Source organism: Daphnia carinata, chromosome 4 (genome assembly GCF_022539665.2).
Source record: "Daphnia carinata strain CSIRO-1 chromosome 4, CSIRO_AGI_Dcar_HiC_V3, whole genome shotgun sequence".
Lineage (NCBI taxonomy): Eukaryota > Metazoa > Arthropoda > Branchiopoda > Diplostraca > Daphniidae > Daphnia > Daphnia carinata.
The window spans coordinates 8,133,691-8,151,970 of record NC_081334.1 but is presented as its reverse complement, the minus strand read 5'-3'; the positions used below and the strand labels follow the sequence as shown (position 1 = coordinate 8,151,970).

The window sequence follows — 18,280 nt, the reverse complement described above, 5'->3', positions numbered from 1 at the left end:
AAAAGAGTAACCGGCTCGTTAGTAAATTTGTGTAAGAAAGGTAAAAATACATTATTCCACCACGCCTTGTATATATCACGATCAACCCAGGCGTTTCTTTTGCCAAACGCCAGGGATTGGAGACGGTTGATTACGAAAGTAGTAAAAATTTTTGGCACTCCCAACTAAAAGAGCTTCTATTTTATAATAGCCTGTAGCGTAACGCAAAGAACAAGCGTAAGCCTATATTTCGTCCGCAGAGGCTTTGTACACCTAATGGATTTTCGACTTCATTCCTCACTGCTGTTATACGTACGTGTTGGTAAAGCACGATAAGGCAAGCCCGTTTCATCCATGTTAAAAACATTGCATGCTCTTTTTTTCAGCAGCGCAATTTTCACGAATTGCCTACGAAAATTGACTAACTAAATTTTGGATTTAGAAAACAAAAACTAAAGAGAAAAAACCGTAATGAGTGGTTCCAATTACATGACATTAACATCTCAGCCTCTTGAAATAGACTAGGCCCGATCGAGCAGGGTTCCCTCCAGTTGCGGAACCACCTGTCAGACGCTTTAAAATCCGAAATCTTCCTAGCCTTAGCTTCGTGTAATGCCCGAGCTTAAATGAGAACTAGTGAAAGACAGAGAGGTTTGAATTTGGAAGTAGGAATGCACTTTGCATTAAACAAATTCAAAATAGCATCGCCCAATTCCGGATATCGAGATTCATTTGCCATTCGTTATTTTAACGGCTTAAACAATTTTTCGGTGAAAAATTTTTCGTTTTCTTTGCTCACATTTGTCTGATGACATTGAGATTTCGAAACACCAAATAAAGAATCCATATACATTTCAGTCTCTTTCCCCTTAATAAGCTCTATTACTTTTATGTTGTCTTCCTAAGATAGACCCTTTCTTGGTTTTTTCGCTAGAACGAACGTGTTCCACAACAGGAATTCCCATTTCATGAACAGAGAAAAGTAACACAATAACTTTCTTTGTATTGTTTCCCGTCCGAATTACTATGCCGCCAATTATTTTAAGTTGGGTCATTGAACCAGTTGCCTAAAATGATTAAAACCCATGAAAGTAATGTTTGTTTGCATGTTTTAAAGTGCATCCCATTAATTCTCGCCATAAAAAGATGAATCTAGTTCAAAATTCGGCTAACGGCGGCGCTGAAACAAGCCAAGAAAAAATTGGCTCTATTACCAAGCCTGTTCTATAGCTAGGCGGTTCTATAAGCGGACCGGTGCCTTAAATGTTTTTTCTCTTAATTTAACTCACAATCCGCTTGGTCGCCGTCATCTTTCCCTACCATATCTGAATAATCCGCCGCAATTTTATTTGCGACATACTGATTATCACAATTTGTAGAACGTTGTTGTATCAACTTCTTTGTTTAGAAGTGTACTGAAGTTGTTGAATTTTAAGGGTTCTCCATTTTTCACCTTCAAACCTAAAGCCATACCGTCATAACTCAGTAACTTGTGAATAGCACGTGCAAAGTCTTTTTCAGGGATGTCAATTATCAACAGGGGGTTCCTATCCTTCTTTGTACACAAATGCTAGTGAATTCTTAATGTTAATACTAAAACAAGGCCAACGTACTCGATTTGTTTTCCATATTTTATTGAAAAAAAGATGCTTTTGTTCTAAAAAGTTACTAAAAGTTCAAACTTTACCGCTCCTCCCCTCCTCCCCTAAAAGCTACTTAACTTTTAGATGCTTGAAATTGTTACTCAATACTGAAATTATTTTTAAGCAGAACAAAAAAACTATATTTCTTTTCAATTTTTATTTTTCGACTAATCACATATTTGTTGACAATCAGAACATGTTAACAAAACAAATGCCGAAATGTGATGTTAAAAATTCAAAAGTAAAACACTTCCTGGGTAAACTGTGTTGAAACTTGGCCATTCAGGGGCTAAACACAAAATAAGAACGCGAACGTTAACGCCCGCAACGCCCGCGAAACACATCAACGAGACACTAATGAAACGATAATTGTGACACTTAGGGTAGGAAACCAAAAAGTTCGAAATACTACAAGGATTGAAATAAATAAACAAAACCCCAATTAAGCAATCCACAAAACGGTAGTTATGCAGTACGATAAAAAAATATCTTTGTCACCGTTTATCACAAATTTAGTAAATGTGGCTAGAAATTTTATGAGGCGCTAATAATTCTTTTTTTAAGGTGTCGTAGTGATTTCTGACGAGGTAGCGGTTTTAAGCTTCGAAATCTTTGTTGTCGACGTTCAAATAGGGCTTGTCGATAACACTAAGTCCTTGGTACATAGCGGGATATTCTATGTAGACGATGCAGTAGATTGCGAGAAGCTCTAAAAGGGAACCTCCTACTAGGTTGATTGGCTTGTTTTTGCATTTGCGATTAGGGTCCCCTAACAAAAGCATGAAATGGAACTTATTCATTTGAATGGTGCTGCATCTTTGTTTATTTTTATTTATTAATTTGTAGTAAAGAAAAGTAAAATTAACAAAGCATGAAAAGAACATCATTCCATATTGAAAGGCATTGCAATCAGGATCATAACTGTCTCCAATTTGTCGTTAGGTATTCCTAACGATAACAATTGTGAATATAAGTACGACTGGCGACGAAAAGTTCCGGAGTTTTACTAACACTTGCTGTGGAACACAGTTTGTCTGTCTCAAGCACTAGAGAAAAATTGCTTCGTAGATCACTCCGTCGCCAAGGAACCGCCGAAACTTCACGAGTGTTCTTGTAAGTTGTTTCTATACACCGTTTCAGTCATTCCACCAGCTGCCATAGGTTCCATTATCAAAAAATCACTGAATAGGTATAGTCAAAATCATAGTAAGCTGGAATTATTTTGAGTGCCGGTTCGGTGGTAGGACCCTCCGCAGCAACAAAGTTACGTCTTAATTGTAAGTATTTCAAGTATGAACTCATTTCCTGTCCTGATTCGTTAAAAAAAGAAAGCTCATCGAGCAATGCCCTCCGCAATGCTTTCTATTTTTTTCAAACTTCTGTTTGCTGTTCCAAGACGATTGGCGATGGACTGAACAGTTTTCTTACTAAACTTTACCAATAAAGAAGAAACTTTCCTTATAAAACAAACAATTGTAACACAAACAATTTATCCATCCACCACCGTCGTCGGTAAGGCATAGATAGGCTTGCAAAAGTATTTCTGCATATTTGCAGTAGATTGCCTACGATTTTTGTGAATGAGTAGGGTAAAGGTGTTCACTGCGGATTAGGTAGTTTAAATGCAAACGAAGTTTATTGCTTTATATTGCATTACCAAGTACTGTTCCCAATTATGAATGGTCGTCACGCTCCTTTGGCAGGGAGAGATGCTTTGGTTTATTATTTCTAAACACTTCTTGATGAATTCGCCAATCACTCATAATGAGAATATGAACCATAATAACCATAAGATAATCATTATTATTATTAACCAAAATGAATTGCACCGGACGCACCAATATCAAATTCCTGTTCTTCAGCAACAACAACTATGTCATGGTTATTGCCTGTAACGCCAGGAAATCTTCTAGATTACAATAAAATATTATTTGGTATTCCTAACATTCATTCATTCATCTAAATTCCATTCATCGAACTTATTTTGATCTAGATTGTCACACTTGTATCTTAATTAGCACAGACATAGAATAATACTGAATACGATGGCAATCACCATCACCAATCACCGTCTTTTTTACTAAGATCAGCAAATGGCTAAAATGCCTTATCCAAACTTGGAGAAGCACTGAAGACCTCAAAAAAAAACCAAAAAAACTCCTCGAGCAGAGTTTAAACAACTCTGGAAGCTTCTCCGATAGAGACTCATTGAGCGAAGTTTCGCGGCGGCGTTTTATACCGCAGCGCGAATCACATCCTTTCCGGATTCTGAATCTCAATATCTTTTCTAGGGTAGCTTTCTTCTACTGATTATTTTCCCACTGTCATAGCTAAAGATCAGGTGACTCATCTCTGTGACGAGATAAACACTTTTCTTTTTATCAGCGATAATATCTTTTGTTGCATCATCATAATTTTCCTCTAGGAAAGGAATTTATTTGTTGCTAAAATACTTGCTTGAATCAATTAGAAAACTTAGGAAAAAAACTGTTAGGCTAAGTAGTGTATATGCCACTAATATTACCAAAAATGGAATTTATAGTAACATCAGAGTGGTTGGCAGAATAGTTCCAGTCATCATTAGAGTTTCTTAGCAAAGCCAAATGGTTGATTAATTTAGTTTAACACTATAGTAACTGAGAAAACTTTGTTTAATTTACCCTGTGTTACTGCGTTAGACTTATTCATCCCGGCTATGAGATTTTCTCCAAGTGTTATATATTTTCACAGTTTAGAACTTCAAAATCAAATTAGAAATCCTTGTTTAAAATAAAGATGTTAACGTCGTGCACAGTTGCATAATTGCTACCACCAAGGAATTTGAGGTAAGTTTCACTTTCTTCATCCATTTTAAGACCATTATTTTAAGTAACCCTTTTTTTCCTACCTGTTTGTATCGTTAAGCGACGGCAACGTAAACATTTTTTGGCGTCGATTTCTTTAAAATAGACAACTACTTTTCTATCAAGTCTCTGATCCCGATTTTCAAAAATAGACATTTTTCGATGCCCTTTAAACAATGATGAGGTTTTCAGCAAATATGCTAGAATTTTCTAGTGTTGCCACGTAACAATAAATAAAAGAATAATTATTTTCCATTTGTTTAATTTTTATTTGTCTTAATCGAAAAAATTTTTACAGCATGTGATTATCATCGGCAATGGAATGTAAACTGTTATTTAAAAAATGCATGAGGTGGAATTGAAAATTTTAAAGACGTGGACGTGGAACTTCTTTTTGTAGCACTTCTTTTCGGAACACCCTTGTAGTACGGACATCAAACGAGAAAGAATCGACATTAATTGATGCAGTTTCCATGTTTTCCATAAAGAATATTTTGTTTCCCCTTTTCCATTGTTTGTCTTCCTATAAAGAAATAAAGTCCGCGTCGATTTCCAAAAAGTCATTTTTCATCTCATTTAAATCACTTCTTATTCCATCTCTTTCTGTCACTTCTCTCATTCACGTAGATTGTACGCACACTTATGTTTCCCTTCTTACTACTTAATGGGTTTCCTAGTTCCACATCATCTACATAAATTTGAAAACCAAGAACTTGCCCTTTCCTTTCTACAAATGAAGAACTGTGCTAAATAACTTTACCATCCCCGACGTCTGGGAAGACGTCGGTTTCATCTCTTCTGTTGGCTAAAGCATAATGCAGTGATCGGCAAATCACTTGAAAAATGATTTTTAAATCAAATCAAATCATTTTCAAAAATCACTAGAAATCAAGTCAAAAATCAATCATTTTTCTAGAATTTTTTTTCAAATCAAATCAAAATCAAATCAAAATCAAATCTTTTATTCATGTAGAAGAAGTAGCGAATAAATAAGCAGAAACACTTTGAATTTGTAAATTTCCCAGAGTTTTTTGGCTATTTTCAGCAAAATCATGTACTCTAACAATTTGTCTCTCAGCCGGCTTCTTCTTGCGGTTAACACCAATGAAGCAATGCTGAAGAGACGTTCTACAGGGGCACTGGAAGGTACAGCAGTATTGTACTTAATAAAAATAGATTTAATTAATGGATGCCTGTCTAACATTGACAAACTAGTGTCTTTGTCAGACAAATATAGATCAATCTCATCTTTAGTTGGGGAGGTCTCATCATCAGTAAAGCTATAGGGATCGTTATTTGAGGACAAAGAAGCAGAAGGGACAACACGTTTAGAAAAACTATTAATTCTAGAATTTAATCTACTTCGGGCGTGTTCCCTATCATCTTTAGATGACATCCAGGTAAACTTGAATTTAGGATGGGAGACGGATGCTAATATGTAGTCATCCTTAGTGAAAAGAGCAACAAATCTAAAGTAGGCAATACATTACGTGGTCAGTAGGCTACTAATTTAGCAATACTAATTACCTTTGCTCAAGTTTCTCAAGTAATTTGTCGCGGATTAAATTGCCCTTTTCGAGCACTAAACCTTCAAGCTTTACTCGTATTTTGGTTAGCGTCGGCAAAACATGGCCCAAGAAACAGTTGTCCTCACCCTGAAGAAGATCCAGATAAATTGAAATAGGCTGCATTATTGCAACATATTCAAATAGGTATTCAAGATCTTCTTCGTTTATAGATGGGATGGCAAGCTGTTCGCATAAGGAAATCAGGAGTTTATGGTCAAGGTTTAGTACCACAGCCAAAGAATCGAACAAAGAATTCCACCTCGTTGGGCAAGGAGTTGGGAGATAACGACCTATATGGTGGCAAACCGAACAATTTCAAGAGATGAAAATTATACTGTTACATGATTGTGACAAAATAATTGTACCTAGTATTTGTTTTGCCAGATCACTAGCTTTGGTACTTCTGCTACACTTGTTCCATAGATCTGTAACTCTTTTCAAAGCTCGATTGAAAAAAACCTTAAAAGACGAGTTAGATTTTAAGATAGCTTCCATATCGGTTGTTGCCAATAAGTTTAAAGTATGAGCTGCGCAACGAATATGAGCCGGTAGCCAAATGTTTCTGTCTTCATCGTCGTCACAAACAGTAGAACTTAGAAGCTCGTAAGAATCAATTTCTTCAATATTGTCATTCACTGACACGCTATCGACTTCCTCTCCAGCTAATTGGGATAGAATTTCTTCTGGAATTTCTTCCATGTCTGCCCATGTCTGTTTCTATAGTTCCAACGCAAACATTAGAACTGATTTCTTGGCTATTGTTTTCATCAGCAGAAGCCATGGAGGGAGAGGCAAAATAAACCCGCATAGCTTTGACGAAATTAGACCCATTGTCTGTGACAATATGTTGGACTTTTCCTGTAAGTTCGTAGTCGAGAATGATGGAATGGATGAAATTTGCGATTTTGTCATACGTATGACTTCCTATAAGTAAAAGTAAGTTATGGACAAAAAATCATGACATAATGTATATAATGTATAAAGTAATACCTATGAATCTCTTTAAACCGATTGCTGCTGAGTGGCGCTTTAATGTAATTCCATCTAGCCAATGGGCGGTCACACCCAGAAAACTTCTGCGCCTCGAACTCCAAATATCGGTAGTCAAAGAAACAACAGCTACTTTGCTAAATGTAGCCTTTAAATTGCTATGAAATTTTGCGAAATCTTTAGCGATCAAAGAGCAAAGAGTTTTCGACGAGAACAAAATAGTTTTTGAATTTAAGGCCTGCAACATCTTTTTGAAAAAATAGGAATCCACTGTTGATAAGGGTAAAGCGTCGGCTATGATGTAATCTACAATTCTTTGGTTGATTTTTTCTTGCTCAGTTATAAGAAGTGGAGCTCGGACAAAAAACTCACTCGCCCTAGCTTTAGCTGCAATTTTCTGGCTATCAGTAAGTTTAGTCTTGGCAGGGGTTTCTACCCGTTTTCTTTTCTCAGATTTCTTTGCTAATTTATCCTTTTCATTTTGAAGCTTGAACGTGGAATATTCAGACGGGTGGATCTAAATAGCACAGTTTAAAGAATCAATACTTTTCGCATAAAATTGTTTGTACCTGATCGTAGTGTCTCGAAAAATTGGTATTTGCACCTCGACGCCCAGAAATCAATTTCTTACACAATCCACACTTCCCACGAATGTTTTGGTTGTAAGGGGGAGTTGAATCAGTGAAATCTTTTGTAAAACAAACAGGGCAAAAATACCCACCTTGAACCACAAGAAAGAATTTTGAGTCGAACTATGCTCTAAGTCAACAACATTATTGTCCTCAAAATCAATTTCCTCTAACCATTCGTTTGAAGCCATGTTTTTATTATCCTTACAAACACTTCAGCACTAGATACTTTACTATAAACACTATGTTTTGTTATAATCCTGTCAAAAGGGAATAAGAACAATGGCTAATGGGCCTGTACTTAAAGTAAACCTAAACACTATTTGATTTTGATTTGGAATCGATTTGTGTGAACGATAAAGTCATCATCAAAATCCCCATTTTAAAAATGATTTTTTAATCAAAATCAAAATCATAAAAATTCGATTTAAATCGAGATTTAAATCATTTTTGATTTAAATCGTTTATGATTTGGCGACCACTGTAATTATGTGATACGCTATGATATACCTGATTAACGGAGAGGAATTGCTAGAGGGACTTAAGGAAGGATATAACGTATTATACTTTTAAAAATTTCATCTAGAACTTGCGCAACATTTTCATCTGTTTACCAATTGATAGGACGGATCATTTTCGTTTAGTTTTCTCTTAGGCATTGTATTAGGTAAGGTATTTTCTCACACCGGCTGAAGTTTGTTCCTTGTAACCATGTCCTCGTTCTCTAGCCTCTGAAATACCTGCTTAAACGATTTGCTGTTTGTAAGAGATGTGCAGTATCCTTCACAAAAAGAGGCACCTCACTCGGTCGCCAAAAATTTAATAATATATCATTAGTGCTAGATGGAATTATAAATAATACAAAACATAAATAAAAAAGCACGGATTTTTTTTTGTTTGTTATAATGGCAAAATCTGAGACATTTGCGAGTTTTTTTTTGCTGCGAGCGACCTGGACAAAAGAGAATTTTGAGACGGCCGAGTTTGTTGAATTATAACCTTTCCCTCACCTGATATTTTTTTCCGAGGTTTTCCCTTTTCGTATTTTCTCGCAACAAAAAAAACTTGGGGGGAATGGACGCATGGATTTTAGAAGACGGAAAATATTATAGTATTGTTTTCTTAATTATTCACTTAAGTTAAGCTTAGTGGCAAACAAAATTAGGATTTAATATTTGGTCCACCAGCCGTTTGCCTCAATGCATAATTGAAGCCTATTTGTCATAAAAAGCGCTAATTTTTCTCGATAAGCGCCTCTATCAGTTAAATGTTACCAAGTATTTTGTGCATGGGCAAAAACTTCTTCTTTGTTTTGCGAATTTTTAGCATCAAATTCCCTAACAATATCCCCAAAAAATGTTTTCGATGGGATTTAAATCAGGTGAGCGGGCAGGCCACGGGAGAACCTCGATCCGTGGATGGGCAGCAACCCAAGCCTTTACTACCCTAGCTGTATGGATAGGGGAATTGTCTTGTATGAAAGGAATAGCTTCTTCTTGCCCATAAGTTTCAGTGATCCACGGCAGGAAAATGTTTTCCAGAATGTCAAGGTATTTTTCTTTCGTGAATCTGCCGTTGATTTCAACTAATGGGCAAGAGCCCACCGCAGAAAAACAACCCCCACACAGGAACAGTTTTGTGCCCACTCTTATTAATTGGCTGAATATGCTCCCGCTGAAATCTCGTGCCCTTTTTCTGGTAGACGAACACTCTACCACATTCGTCAGACCTTTAATAAATTATAAGTAACTGATTATAAGATACTATAATGTAAAATTAATTTTTAAGATATTAATACCCAAACGTTTTTTCATCTGAAAAAAAACACCTTTGACCAATACAAAGGATCTTTATAAATAAAGTCCGTCGTAAAACTTAAGCGATTTTCCGCTTCTCGGTCAGATCGCATTTCTTTGCGGCCACACATCAATAACGCCGCGACTTTTCAAACGTCGAAATATGGTCGGCCAACTTACGGGTATTGAGAGGGAATCTAAATAGAAAAAAATTGGTCTCATTAGGCCAACAAAAAAATTGCGCTATCCGAACCTGCGATAACGCTAGCTTTAGTAATAGGGTTAGCCTCTGCGAAACGCACTATTGCGTTATCCTGCTTTTTTTCTTTAAGCCCGTTTCCCTTTTCCTTTTTACACCTTCTTCCACGGCAAAGCGATTTTGCCACCTTTGAACGGTTGATCGTGCGCAACTCACTAATTGGCGATTTGCAATTGTGAATGACCGGCTCTAGTTAATCCTATTATTTCCCCGCGTTGCGCTTTACTTAATTTTTTATGTTCATTAGCACGACACATTGTACCTTAACTCTCCTCTAGTCACAATTAGTTTATATGCCTTGAACAATTTTTTTTTCATTTCGGCTATGCACAATTTGAAATGGGTGCCATGGTTTCCAATTTTTTTTGTTGCGAGAAAATAGGAAAAGAGAAAATCTGAGGAAAAAGTATCAGGTGGGGGAAAGGTTAAAATTAAACAAATTCGGCCGTCTCAAAGCCTAGAACGAAAACTAAACTAGAAAAAAAGTATTTTTAATTATAACTTTCAACAACCAATAACGTTTGCCAGTGTTATCGTTCTTTTGAATTCTTCGGCAACATGGTAAAATGCTTATCAAAAAAAGATCATGTCTGTGCTAAACAATTTAAAGAAGACATAATCAAGGCATGGTATATTCTTAATAAAGCATATCCTTTGGAGGGTTGGAAGTTGACACCGATGGCTGGACCAAGTATCAATCTAGGTAACCAATTTGGCTTGGAATTTTTCATTTCAATGGTTTTTTTATAGCGTTCTGGGAGTATTGGTCAGAACACCGGATTTTTTTCGCAATTCCCCCAAAATGTGGATGAAATCACCGACCTCGCGTCACGTTTCCAGGCAGCTCCCATATTCTGTGGATGCAATTTCGCTTCAAGCAGCCATCTCGCAAGCCGTTCTGTAGTTGCCAAAATCGATTTGAACTTGACAGGACGATCACAGTTCTGTTCGCGAATTTTGGAAAAAAGCGACATTTGCTACAAGTGTGACGAGAGTGCTGAAAGAAAATAATGAAAGGGCATTTAATGGCAAGCAAAATGAAAAGGCTTAGCGGACGTCGCCAAAAATGCTATCTGAAAAATAAGCTTTTAAAATGCAAACTTAAACGCAAAGAAATACTTGTTAAAGTGTTCGTTGAAATATTTTTCATTGGCTATGTTTAACGCCAGTACAAATTTCCTCATTACACAAATTACGGTAAGAAAAAAAAGTCCTTAGGGATATCTAATAAGAGCAATATCAATAGCAGTATCAAAAAAGACCATAATGATCCGTTCGTTGGAAGCATTACTGGTAAATCATTTTAAAGAAAGCGATTCTTACATTCGGACTCATTCGCACAACCTTTTGGAAAAGCCTCTGCGCTCGCCCTGCACAAAATTTGTTTCCCTGCACATAGAGATACCCTTGCTCCAAAACTGATATACGAATTCATTGTGATTCGTTTTCGCGTTCACACAAAACAAAAAAGGGAAGAAAAAATTGCCAAGGCTAACAGTCAGCGCCGTGAAAAAAGATCAAAAGCGTAATAAACGGGAAAAAATTAAGAGGTAACCAGTCCCATTAACTGTACAATTTCAATTACATTGTGCCAAAAACAGTATTGTGACTTTTTCATAACAAAGAACTGTTAACCAAATATTTATTATTTGAACATGATATACCTAGAATTTGGATTGAATTGGATATTTTATAGAATTAGGACATATTCCACTTCATTTCATTTCTTATTCTTGTTTTCTCTTATTCACTACTCAGCGCTAGGGGTAGCGAACAAGTGGTGTTCCTAGCGGACGTCTTGCGTACCAAAAGGGCATATGAGTACGTATGGCTTTATATCGCCGGGTGTCTCGTGTGTTTACCTCTCCTGTTACACTATGATTAGAGCTTCGTAAGAAATTTGAAACCCTTGTCTTAGCAGCAAAATAATACCAGCCTCCCATTCTACATCGGTCATACGAATCATCATCTTGGAAACCAGACCATCCATTTGGTGTAACTTGGGTTGAGCTTTACAGCCAGCCTCATTTTGTTCAGACAGAAGTGGCTCAAATTCAGCATTACATGAAAAATCTTCCTACGTTACCCATTGAACTGAGTTGTACTCAGCAGCATCTGTGAAGAATAATCCACTGTCGGAGACTGCGACTAAGAGTTAATTTACGAAGGCCTAGCACCGGAAAGTGCCAACGTATATCTGCCGTTTGGGACGGGAAAAGCGAATGCTGTGTCGAGGGGACCCGTTATGTGGTCGCAACGACGTGAAGAGCGGACGGGCTTAGGATCGCTGCCACACCTGTGATAGAACGTATATTACTTATTTGTGCACACCACCCCTTGAAGGGGTGGTGGGCGGAATCAGCGGCAGACGGTGAAGGTAAATCGACGGCCGAGCAGCTCAGGTGAAGACTCCGTGAGATGAAAACAGGAACGACAGTCGGAACCGTCAATAGACAAAGAATAAGGCACACGATTCCGCGAGACGAACAAGACAACTAAAGAAACCAGTTACCAAAGAGAGCGACGGGATGTATTCTGATTTGCAATGCAAAAGGTGTGTGTATTTCTTAGGCCTAATCGGCCCTTATATACGCATACATCACAACGCCGTTGACAAATCTACTACTTAACTACTCAGTTAAACATAGTTATTAAAGTTGGCCTGGAGGTCGCCGCTGATCTTCTTTCACGTGGCCGCAGGATCACCCTTTCCTACTATACTCCAACTTTGCACTTCCGGTGCTTGAAGGGTTTTTCCTGTGGCTATAACTCCTCTCCTTCTCGTTGGCTTTCAACATCCGGTTTGGTCTTCTATCGCTAGAGACCGTTCGACATATATGTAGAAACAGTCACCATATTAAAATATTATCTCCCGGGCAACCGACCTTTCACTGTTCTTCAATGCGGCTCACTCACTTCTTTTCCCGGTGGCATTTAATCTTATGACGTACAGAAGGCTCCACAAAACAGGACGCCTGCTAAAGGGGAAATCTCATAAAACGGGAAGAGCGGCTGCTTGCACCAAATATCCGCCCTAGGGAATTTTCTCAAATCTGTTGGCGGAAGATTTAAATTTCTGGCGGTGCACTACAGTGGGAATGAATGTGCAGGCCAAAAATAACCTGGCTACAGTATACCATTTGTTTTATTTTATTCTTTTTAAAGTACTATGACACACCGCAACATTTTCAGGCTTTAACAATATGCTTGTTAAGTTTAACAAGGTCTAGCGTCAAGGGAAATAGCGGAATGTAGCACACTACCGTACCGAACGAAACATGCACTGAAATGACTCAGTTAAAACTTAAAATTCAACGAGTAAGCTAAAGAGCTCAAAATGGGAAAAACTAAGAAAAATTTTGAAAATGAAGATCTTAGTGCAGTGTTCAGGTCTCGTAAGCGCTACCAGCGATTGTCGGTGTTTAGTAAAATGCAAGTTATTAATCAATTGAAGAGCGGTGAATCTCAGGCGAACATTGTGGAAAATTTAGGTTTATCAAAATCTCAAGTGAGCCGAATAAAGATTTCAAGTGAGAAACTACTGTCGATAGCATGTTAAAAGTTGATAACATTGAAGTCTAAAGTGTCCACATCGAAGAGCAAGTATCCACAAGTATATGAAGCCGTTTATGCATGGTTTTCTCGCATGCTGAATCCACTTGGCAGATGTAAACCGTTGCCATTAAGCCGAGAAGTCATACAATCACGTATGAGACGTGAAGCATCTTTGCTAGGCTTAGTGGATTTCAAAGCATCCAACCGATGGTTTCTCAACTGGCTTTGGAGATATGAAATTGGATCAAGCATGCGCCTTCACGGAGGGGCTGATGACGTTAACCTCGCAGAGGCGAAGGTAAGTATGAAAAGCTTATGCAATGAACTCTCGAATTACGTGCCTGATCGTACTTTCAATAGGGATGAAGCGGGATTATCTTATCGTTGTATGCCTAATCGGAGCTACGTTCTCGATCGGGTGACAAAAGGCAAAAAGGGAAAGGAACTAAAGCAATAAAATCCAAAGACCATAACTTTAGTATTATGCGCCAATGCAACTGGGACTTGCAAGATAGATCCGTTGATGATTGAGACGGCAAGAACCCCTCACTGTTTCCGTGATAATCGGTCCTCTTCCGTACACTAGCCAGTCGCGTGCATGGGTAGATAATCCAACAAATAAGCATTGGTGGGATAATTTTTTCCTTCCTGAGGTTCATTGTTTTACAAATAACAGAGTTGCATTGGTGACTGATTCGTGTTCTGGCCATGAAAAAACGATCATTGATCCGACTGGCCAAGTTTCAACGTATTATTTCCCACCAGATTTGACGTCTATCTACCAACCCCTAGACCAGGGAATAATTACAACTCTGAAAACGAGATACAAATCGAAAATGCTTGCAAAACTCGCCGAAAGCTACGACAATTTTGAAGCTCTACAACTTCAAGCTGAACAAATTCCAAACGGCCGTCGTGGATTATCGTTTGGCTGTAGCGCTCATATATTGGATGCTGCAATTTTATTTAAGGAGTGCTGTGATAATAAGCCTGCTTCAACAATCACAGGTTGCTGGAATCGAAAAAAATGCCTCCCTTAACTGAAGCTGCTGACTTGGTTGACACTGATCGAAATTACAACTCTACAGTACACACTACAGCTATTAAACAAATTTGCGAGTTGTTCAAAGGTAAAACTGCATGCTATATTTAAAAATAAGACATTGTCAATAAAGGCTTCGTCTATCAGATCTAAGATGTGACAACCACCATCTTCTACAAAAACTTGGACTTGACCATCTAGTCTGCTCAACTTCCGACGAGCGAGATTGAGCAACACCCAGATGTATTAGCCAAAGAGGAAGCGGAAATAATCGCAATAGACGATGAAAACAGCCGAAGTTGAGTCAACCACCAGCTCCTGCCAACTTGCTCCATCGCCAATGAATCGGCCAACACTTATCATCCGGTTGAACCTTAGACTGATAGGCGGGATAACTTATTTTCCAATAGTTTATTTTATAGTTCACCTGATAATCAGTGTATTTTTTTCTAACATATGGGTTTATCGAAAGCGTTATCGGAAAAGTAATCGATTTAGCTCGCAAAATGTTGCAAAACGCACAGGAGTTAGAGAATCCCACATTAATTGATTTGACGCGCAACATATATCTTAAGTTACGAAGCGATATTGAAACTCAATTTAATGTTATCCTTTGATTCCTGTGATAATTATTTTTCTAATCACTGTCAAAATGCCACACAGAAGCTTTATAAAATATTTGTTAAATACAATCATTTCTTTTTTCACGATACATTGTTTATTAGGATGCGATTGTACAGAAAAAAAAACATGATTTTGTTTTCAGCTCCCTATCGGGTTCTGAAAACTCAATATAGCATATCCATAGCGTTGTAATATATAAAAAATTAATTTTACCGTTAGGATGACTGGGCTTACTAGGTTTTTGTGTGCTGGTATATGGAATTTTTTCCAGTGGCGACGAAATTAAATATATTTACTATAATGAACTTTGCCAATATACTTAGAAACTTCGTTGAAGACAGGAGTCGATGCGTGAATTTCCGTGCGATTAAAAAACTTTACTGGATGTTCACTTTAAATAAAATCCAGACACAGTGGGTCCTTTAAAAGATTTGACATTTGATAAACTACAGTACCTAAACAAGTTTCAAGACAGTTGAGAAAAGCTTCAAAGCTTTGCAACAAGAAGCTGAGCAACCTCTTGGCAAGTACGCTGCACATTATTCATTCATTGGAAAATTCAACTGCACATTAACAAGAATATCAAACTTGTAGCGAAAAAGTAGAAAACGAGCTGGAACTTTCGGGGCGGCTGGGCGTCACTAAGAAAGTTTCCGGACCAACTCCTTGACTATCACCAATGGTGATTGTCCCGAAAACGGAAATGGATAAAATCTGATTGCGTGCTGGCACAAGACTACCAAACAAAGCGATCATGCGTGAACGACATCTGATTCCCGCAATTAAAAATATTTTGGCTGACATCAATGGCTCTTAATTCTTTACCCTGTTAGATGTCAAACATAGATGTCAACGATAGTTGGAATTAGACGAAAACTCGAGATGCATCACAATTTTTTCAACTCATCTTTGTCTTCGTCGATTCAAGAGATAGCGGAGGTCTTTCACAACGTCATCAGAAAGCTGTTATTGGGAACCAAATGCGTTCAATGTGACTGAGTTCAATGATATTTTCATTCCTGTGCCTATTGAACAAGAACATGGTGCTCGTTATGCTGAAGTGATCAAACGTCTCAAGAGCAAACAGCGGACGAAACGGTAAAAAGAAAAATTTAAACAATCTCGAGTTGAGTTTTTCGGCCTAGTTATTAGAGCCGTTCGTGTTAAGATGGACCAACAGAAAATTTCAGCAATCGAAAACTTCACCCAGTCCACAATCGGCTTAGTAGTGAAGAGCTTCGACGGTACGACAAGTTATTGTGGCAGATTTGCACGCCGATCTAAATGAACCGCTTCGTATATTAGCATCGAATAAAACTAGGTTCACTTCAAGCGGAATGAGCAGTATGAACATGCATTCCAAAAGCTGAAACAAGTGATGGTTAACACCAGCAAGCTGGCCTACGTCGACCATGAGTTGAAACTGAATTGATAGTGGACGCGAGTTCCAAAAGACGAGGAGGAATTTTGGCCGAAGTAGTAACCAAAAAATGGGAGCGCCAGAACATTGCCTATGCTAACATCGTGTTGCCCTAAATGGAACCAATATACTCCCAAATTGAATGAGAAGCTTTTGGCCATAATCTGGGGTTGTAAGCACTTTCAGAGTTACATGTGTCAGAAACTCCGACGATCGAACCAGTCAGAGAGGAAGATAGGAGTAGAAGCAGGAAGGCAACAGAAGCACGGGGACTCGGAACCGACGAGACGGTAGCCGGGGTAAGCCAATCAAAAGGCGGGAACGAGTTAGGAATAAATTTGAAGAAATGTTATCTAATGCAAGAGCTCAGGCAAAAAATGACTATATTAAAGTTTATATTTCTAGAGCAGGTTTTAAATAATATAAGGCTTATATTTAGAATTAATAATTTTTGTCACTTTCCTGGCAGTTGACGAATACATGGCGATAGGCGACTAAAATCCTAACGGAACCTAACAGGAAGAAGACCGTAACTATTGCCTCAGAACGCCGGTAGCCGGGAGATCATTATTGAAATTTGCTGACTCTGATTCTACATATATGTAGAGTGGTCTCTATTGAGAAGTAGCAGAATTAAATTTAAAAAACGATCGTAACTGGAGCCGGTTTTGGCCAAGGGAAAGGAGGATTTAACCGGAGGAGATATCAACCGAGGGTCGGTTAAAGAAAGATGGAGTACAGAGGTGGAGACCGATATCGCGGCTGAAAAAAAAGAGCAATCGCGCCATCTGGACCAACGTTTAAATTATGTCTGTGTATTCCATAAATTCGTCGAGGGTTTTTTCTGTATGTACGGGTATATAAAGGCCGGTCTCGGATGAAAAATATTTACGCAACTTTTCACCGAAGCCCCCGGAGTCAGATCTTCATTTCTGCTGGTAACTGCCCGTTTATAAGCTTATCTCTTCTATCACTTGATGGCCTTGTCGCTGCCTGTCGCTTCCCGACTACCTGTTCTGCCCAGCTGGGATCTGTACCAGTTAAGCCGTTGACAGTCAGCCGGAGTACTTTTATCAACGGTCCGTGTTTTCTCCCGCCATCCGTCACCGTTCCGGGGGCCCGTCTAACCCTTTACGAGTAATTATGTTTCTTTTCCCCTGTCCGACTTTGTTGTCTGTGTGGTGTGCCGTCGGCAATAACCGTCGAACACTATTGAAATAACCATTGACCGTTTCCAGCAGCACTGTCCACGCGGGTTTGCCCGCATATCACGGCCGTACCCACCCAGGCACAAAAAGCTACAATACAGCGCATGCCAGGCCACTACTTTACACCGAGTCGGCAGTCTCTGATAGGTGCGATTGCGCCCAAGGCAACTCCAGATACGCTGCGGATCACCAGCCTCATTCCCACTACCTAGTACTACACAGGCAGTCTACGCCGGTCGGATCTGCGGTCAAGCGAGATCCTGATACGTTGGGATCATCAACCCTAGGCCCACTACTTTACACTGAGTCGGTAGTCTTCTACATTTTGGATTTGCCGCCAAGCGCATTTCCCACATTGGGTCTTCAAACGAAAAAATAATACAAAGCAATAATAAATTACAGTGTCGGACAACACAAACACCCATCACCAACAAGCCAACAAGAAATTTCGATCAGCTGCTGGAATATGGAGCTAGGTCATACAAACTGTGGAACGAGTTGGTGAACGGACCACCCTGACAGGACTCTTCAAGAAACTGAGACTACCTGAGCCGTTCACGGAGCAGAAACCGGTCAAAGTAACGGATAAAAAGGCAAGGCCCAGCCCATACGCGCGGCCGATAACCAAATTGTTGGATTCACCAGCCCAGCTCCTAAACGAGCAGGAGAGGACACAACTCGCAGCTCTGAACAAAGTAAGATACTCTCATACCACGCTTATCAT

At 38.7% G+C, this 18,280-nt stretch overlaps 1 protein-coding gene across 1 annotated transcript in view; it reads right to left on the bottom strand.

The window, feature by feature from the left end:
• The window catches only part of LOC130687377 (14-3-3 protein zeta), an 84,561-nt gene extending 69,213 nt beyond the window's left edge, over positions 1 to 15,348 (bottom strand). The window contains exon 1 of the mRNA XM_057510525.2: positions 15,339 to 15,348. The gene's annotated coding sequence lies outside the window, so the exon portion shown is untranslated. The remainder of the gene's footprint in view (positions 1 to 15,338) is intronic.
• Positions 15,349 to 18,280: the final 2,932 nt, after the last annotated feature.